The 6,382-nt window shown below is 52.9% G+C and overlaps 1 long non-coding RNA gene across 1 annotated transcript in view; it reads left to right on the top strand.

Annotated features, from left to right (window-relative positions):
* Window positions 1–860: 860 nt before the first annotated feature.
* Window positions 861–6,382, top strand: part of LOC132008354 (uncharacterized) — an 8,580-nt gene continuing 3,058 nt past the window's right edge. Inside the window, exons 1-2 of the long non-coding RNA XR_009401618.1 lie at window positions 861–1,090; window positions 3,412–3,617. This is a non-coding gene — a long non-coding RNA (uncharacterized LOC132008354). The remainder of the gene's footprint in view (window positions 1,091–3,411; window positions 3,618–6,382) is intronic.

The raw sequence follows: 6,382 nt of genomic DNA on the forward strand, positions 1-6,382 counted from the left end.
TTCGGTGGAGAACTATATCAGTCTAGGCGTTTGGAGGTCTCTTAAATCAGGCACACCTGGAGCCTCTGTCAGCTCGTATGTGTCTTGAGTCTTGATTGAGTGTTAAGCTGTTAACAAAATAATGAGGACACCTGTCAGACACACCTGAATCCAAATAGCCGCTCCATCCTTCCGTAGCGGAGTGACCTCGGGCAAATTATTTAAACCTCCCTGAGACTCAGTTTACCCATTTGTAAAACGGGAAAACTCCTGCTCCCCATGTGAAAACAAACACTGGTGCTTAGCAGAGTGTCTCTGCAGGCAATAAAAGCTAGCTATTATTAAATTAATTAAAACTGCCTTTAGGTAAGTAATTAGAGCCAGCGACCAGAGACAGATATAGAAAGCTTTCTTAGAGGCTGCCTGGCTCAGATGCTACTAGGCCTTCAATTCACAGCTGTTGTTATTACTATCATCCTTACGTTCGTTTTAATTCTAGGCTTATCCTCACCTCGAGCTGTACTAGCCACTCAATCTTATCCTCCCAACAGAAATCATGGATGGAGCCATGGACCCATGGCTCTGAATTGTGGGCTTACTGGGGTACCCCTAGAGCCTGCTCCAGGATGAAAAAGGTTTTCTCAGGACCTTCCAGAAGGACGTGCAAGCAGCAAGCAGGTCGGCAGGAGTGGGGACCTCAAGTCCCCACTTTCAACTCCCTGCTTTTTGCGGGAGCCAGGCATAGCCCTGGGCCATTCACCCGGCACCCAGGATCTGAGAACTGTGCAGCCCAGGGCTGCTCAGGGGCCAGAAGGAAGTGGCAGTGTCACTGTTGATAATTACATTTTCAAGTGTTCTATGGATGGAGCAGTTACCATGGTGACGCTGAGCTGAGCGGCAGCCTCTCTTGAGTTGAGTTGTGAGTCAGGTTCAGCTTTATTTATTTAAAAAGAAAACCAACGCCCTGACCTGTGAAGGACAAAGCAACACGCAGGTAGAGACTGGGGCGTCCACTTGGGGCGGGGGTGATTCAGCACGCCGCTCGCAGGCCATCGGTGTCCTGACGTCAGTTGGCCCAGCTGGCTCCCGGGGCCTGGAAAAGTCCACAGAGGTAAGTGGAGGAGGCCGGCATTTCAAACTGGCCCAGGAGAGGAAGCACAGAGGGAAGCCACATGGCCATTGGGCCTGTTGGAAACCTCTTAATGGGAAGAATATCCCATTTGCTCAGCTCTGGCCCAAGGGCCTGGCTCCTTCAGGGGACGCTTCCAGCCCTGGCAGGGCAGTCCTCAGGGCCCAAGGAGAGAGGCAGGTGAGGGCCAGGTTCTCAGGCTGACCCACCCCTCGGTGTGTATACACTAGCTATGGCCCCTGGCGGGGGAAGCGGGGGGGGGGGGGGGGCAGGCCGCAGAATCCTGGAAAGGACCGCAGAAATGTTCTTCCTGGGGTGACGGAAGAACTCCCGCAGGGGGAGAGGGATCCTAATAGCACCCATGCACCGGGGACTCTGAGGAGGAAATGCGATAGTATTTGCAAATGTTTAACGTAGAGCTGGGCTGGCATACAGTCAGCTCTGGGGACTGAGGGCTATTGTTAACTTCTGTTCAGGCCCTTATCTTCGCCCACCTGGTTAGAACCGCAGCAGCGTCCTAACTCCACGGGCTGGTTCTAGTCTTACGCACCTCTGATCTGTTGTCCACACCACCACAGAGCGGTTTGCTGAAAATGCATCCCGATCATGCTACTTTTCTGCCCCCAAAATCTGCCAGTGGCCCCATTTGCCTTCAGGATAACGCTTAGAATTCCTTGAAGGGGCTTAGGCCTTGAACGATCTGGCCCCTGGCCGCCCTCCCCAGCCCAGTCACTCACCACGCCCTACCAGCCTCAATAAGTTGGGGCCAGTACCCCAGTGCCGGCACTCTCCCCAGGGGGCCAGGCTCTGTCATACCTCCAGGATCTTTGGCATGCCATCCCCTGGCCTGGAAAGTCCACACTAACAAACACCTACTTCTCTCTCCTCCAAGACCCACATCAAGGACGCCGTGTACGGGAAAATAAATCTTCCTGTCCTCCCATCCAATGCAGAGCAGGCCACTGCCCACTCTGAGCCCCTTCGGCACCCTCTGTAGAGACATTTCTCACTTTACACTGCAATTCTTGCGACCTGTGCCTGTGACACCTTTCAGCTTCTTGAGGGCAGCACTGATTCTAAATAATGTCTGTTTGCCCAGAACGTAGACAGTACCCTAACATTCACAAGGGGGGACTGCAAATGAATGAATGAATGAAGACAAAAATCCATTTCTACAGAAGGAAACTGAGGCCCAGATAGGAGGAGTGACTTGGTTAAAGTAGAGTCCTGAGGCTCTCTGACTCTAGGACCACCTGATTCCAGAGACCAGGGACCATCCATCCACTCATCCATCCATGGCTTACTAAACACCAACCACCCAGCAGATACAATCTTGTCCCTGGAGTAGCCCTGGCCCACAGGACCCCACAGACAAGTGGGATAAAATGACAGATGTACAGACAATTCCCTCACTTTTCACTGTGAGCTGGGACAGAGGATGTAGGAGTGATGGGAATTCCAGGGACCCCGATAGGATGGAGGTAGAGGGAGGTCCTCTGGGTCTGTGTCTTCTACTCCCTCTGTGCCCGTTCTGGAGCCCAAGTTCCCACAGACAGCCAGCCCAAGGCAGCAGCCTTCCAGGTGCTGTTAACACAGGTAAACAGACATCTACCTGGGCACACACATACCTCAGAAAGGTGACAGGGACACTCAGTCACAAGGACACATTTGCACCCCTCAGCCATCAGGTCAGGGGCCCTCCAGGAGCAAAGACAGATGAAGTCAGACTGCAGAGCATTCTCGGACACTTCACACCATGCCTCGCCCTTTCGCACACCGGGGCCCACTGGATCCCCACCTGGTGAGGTCCTCCAGGCAAGACAAATAAACTGTTTTCTCCCCCATTTCCAGATGGACAAACTGAGACCCCGAGAGATTTAGCTGACTTGCCTCCCGTGCCCCCAACCACCACTTCCCCACTTCCCACTTCCACTTCGTGGAAGTTCCGGAACTGACCCATTCTTCTGCAGGCATTTGCAAGCCTTTAGTCTGTGCCAGGCCTTCTGCAGGGTTCAGGGGATGCCGAGGCGAATTGGCCACAGCCCCTGCCCCTCGTGGGAGATGGCAGCCACTTCTAGCCCCAAGATCTGAATCTGGGTGTAGCCAGGGGAGCCTGAGCTCCTGTTAGCCTCTGCAACTTAAGAGTTTTGAGTCTCTGATTCAAAACGTAAATGAGATCAAACCTGTCTGATGCTCAAACCCTCCCATCACACCCATCGCGCTCCACAGTACCACACCTGACCCAGCTCTCTTCTTACCACCGCCCACCTCTTGTCCCACTGGCCTCCTGGCTGTGCCCACAGCAAAAGAAGGAACTCCGACCTCCGACCTCCGACCTTTGCACCGTCTCTTCCCGCTTCGGGACAGGGTTTCCCGCAGATGGTCACAGAGCAAAATCTCTCCTGCCGCCCCGTCGGTCTCTGCGTCTTCAAGCCGCCCCCGGTCTCTGCGTCTTCAAGTGGCAGGACACCACTGAGTCCGAAACGATGGCCCTGTGCTTTTCTTCAAGGTACTGACTTCATATGACAATTATGTGTATTTGACCATTTACGACCTCTTGTACAGAAGAGTAAGAATGCATCCACTGTGTTTATTACTATACCCTCAGCACCTAGAATGGTGCTGGGCGCATAGCAGGAACTCAGTAAATTTTGATGAACAGGAATGTATCAATCATGCTGTTGCCTCCCCTTTAAAATGATGCCTGGAGCACCTAGCTAGGAGGACTAATTATGTTATACACGGGAAGATGCCGAGCCCGGCGCCGGGTACTTTGCTGCGCAGGAGAACATTGGTATTTGCTTTGCTCTTGCTGTTATCACTGGGGGGCCGATGGGTGAGCAGTAGGGGTGACGGGCGTGAGAGTAAGTCACACGGTGTGGTAACAAAGCTCTTGTTTCTGAACACAGTCCACCACTTTGGGGCCCAGGCAGCAGCCCCTCCATGGGCCTGAAGATCAGGGACCAAATCTCCTGCCCTCTTGTCTGTGGGAGTCATCCTCAGGGTCTTGTCTGGATGGCCAGGAGACCTCTGGGCCCCGCCTGGGCTGGGGGCAGTGGGCAGCGTCCAGACCAGGCCTAGGAAACCCTTGATTTCCACCCCCCTGGGAGTAGGCCCCACATCAAAGCCAATCTCCGAGGGGCGAGGCCTCGAGATAAATGGAAGATTAAAGAAGGCGAGGTCTCCACAGGCCACAGGGAGAGGCAGCAGGCAGGCGACCACAGAGGGGAGGCCCTGACACAGCCCGGGCAGCGGGCAGCGGCCATCTTGGGGGGCAAGAGGTGAGAGGGGGGCCCAAGCCTAGGCGAGTGGAGTAGAGCAGGGATGGGTAGCTCAGCGCCTAGGCCTGGCTGCTCCCCCCACCCCAAGCTTGGCCCTCCCACCCCAGCATTAGACTTGGGTCTATTCCTCCAGTCCATGTCTACTTCTTAACCCTTTCTCAGCCAGACAGCAGCAGGGAAGTGCATCAGAGGAACCCCCAGGCCTCTCTTCAAGAGAGTTTGTTTGGTCATTGGGTTCAGTCATTGGGGTTTGCTCCCTCCAGCAAAGGAGCCTGTAATGAAGCCCTCCTGGTCCCAGTCTTCCTCCCCAGGAAGGTCTGTAATTAGTGCAGGAGGCGAGGCTGGGAAAGCTCAGACAATGTCATTTGAACCAGGATGAGACAGGGCTCAATTGCTAGTCTGCACATTTTTTTTTTCTGGTGCCATTTCATATACAAAACTCCAGCAAGCTTAACCCTTTCCTGGCTGGGCTCTTATGCTGGGGTTTCAGCCTGGCATATTACCCAACCCTGTGCCCAACGTGTGCCTGTCTCGCCTGTCTGCGATGCACACCCCAGTGCAGGAGAGCCGTGATTTCCAGCTTCTCTAACGGCCAATGCGGCCATCTGACAACCCATCATCCAACAAGCCTTTGCTGAGTGTCACCGGATGCTAAGCACGGAGGAGAGAGGACCCAGAGGGAAGTCTATCATCTTGCCATCAAGGAGATTACAATCCTCTGAGCAGTGGAGGAATGCAGACCAGCAACAGGTGGTAATCGATGCAAGACAGGATAGAGTCAGACGGTGAGGACCAGCAAGGGGCAGGGAAGGAAGTCGCGCGCAGTCCGAGTGCACAAGATGGGAGGTCCGCATGCGGTGAGCATTCTGTAGATACAGACTGACAGAACCATCTTCCTGGAGCCGAGCATTTCGGCAATCAGGGTGTGAGGGCTGAACTCACAAGGGCAAGGGAGGCAGGCAAAGCCTTGGCAGCTCTGAACCAGCCCCAGATGGGAGACAAATGTCCGAGTCTACTGGGAGGCACAGGCTACCGCTTCCCCTCCCATGCCCTGAAGCACTCATTCTGAATCCCTGAACTACAGTTCATCTCACACTGACGTACAACCTGTCTGATTACATATCTGAGACCCCACCGGACTTCGAGCAACCTAAGGTCTCTGATGCCCAAGCACTGAGCCTAGCACTCAAGAGGTACTCAGTAAATGCTCATTAAATAAATGACTGAGTTTTGGATGGTAGGATGGAGGTGTGAGGAAGAACCCACCTCCACAGCCTTTCCCAGAGGGGATGTCAACTGTGGCCTCGCTGCCCTTATCAATCATAGCACAATCTCCCTAACATATAAAGAGCTTCTAAAAATCAATAAGACAAGACCAACCACTAATTTTGAAAAGGTCAAAGAATATGAACAGGGTCTACAGAAAAGGAAACTTAAAGTGTTCTTGGGCATCTAAAATGACTCTCAGCCTCACTAATAGAAGAGAAATGCAAGCTGGAAACCATTCAAATGTTTACTGATACCCTTTATTTCAAAGACAGCAGAGAAAGCAGCACTGTGTACATAGCCGCTCCGGGGCGTGAATTGATATGAACCAGTTGACACTATCTATCGACATTACAAATGCACATTTTCTTTGACTCAGTAATACCTTGCCTGAGAATTTACCCTACAGATACACAGTGCTTGAACAAGACTATCAATACAACATTGTTTGTGATAGTAAAAACTTGGAAACGATCCAAATGTCCATCATCTAGGGATAGAGAAGTAAATTACGGTACAGTCATACAACGGGTAGCTATGCAGCTACTTAAAAAAAAAGAATGAGGGGCACCTGGGTGGCTCAGTAGGTTAAGCCTCTGCCTTCGGCTCAGGTCATGATCCCGGTGTCCTGGGATCAAGCCCTGCATCGGGCTCTCTGCTCAGCAGGGAGCCTGCTTCCTCCTCTCTCTGCCTGCCTCTCTGCCTACTTGTGATCTTTGTCTGTCAC

The sequence above is a fragment of the Mustela nigripes genome, unplaced genomic scaffold, assembly GCF_022355385.1.
Source record: "Mustela nigripes isolate SB6536 unplaced genomic scaffold, MUSNIG.SB6536 HiC_scaffold_148, whole genome shotgun sequence".
Lineage (NCBI taxonomy): Eukaryota > Metazoa > Chordata > Mammalia > Carnivora > Mustelidae > Mustela > Mustela nigripes.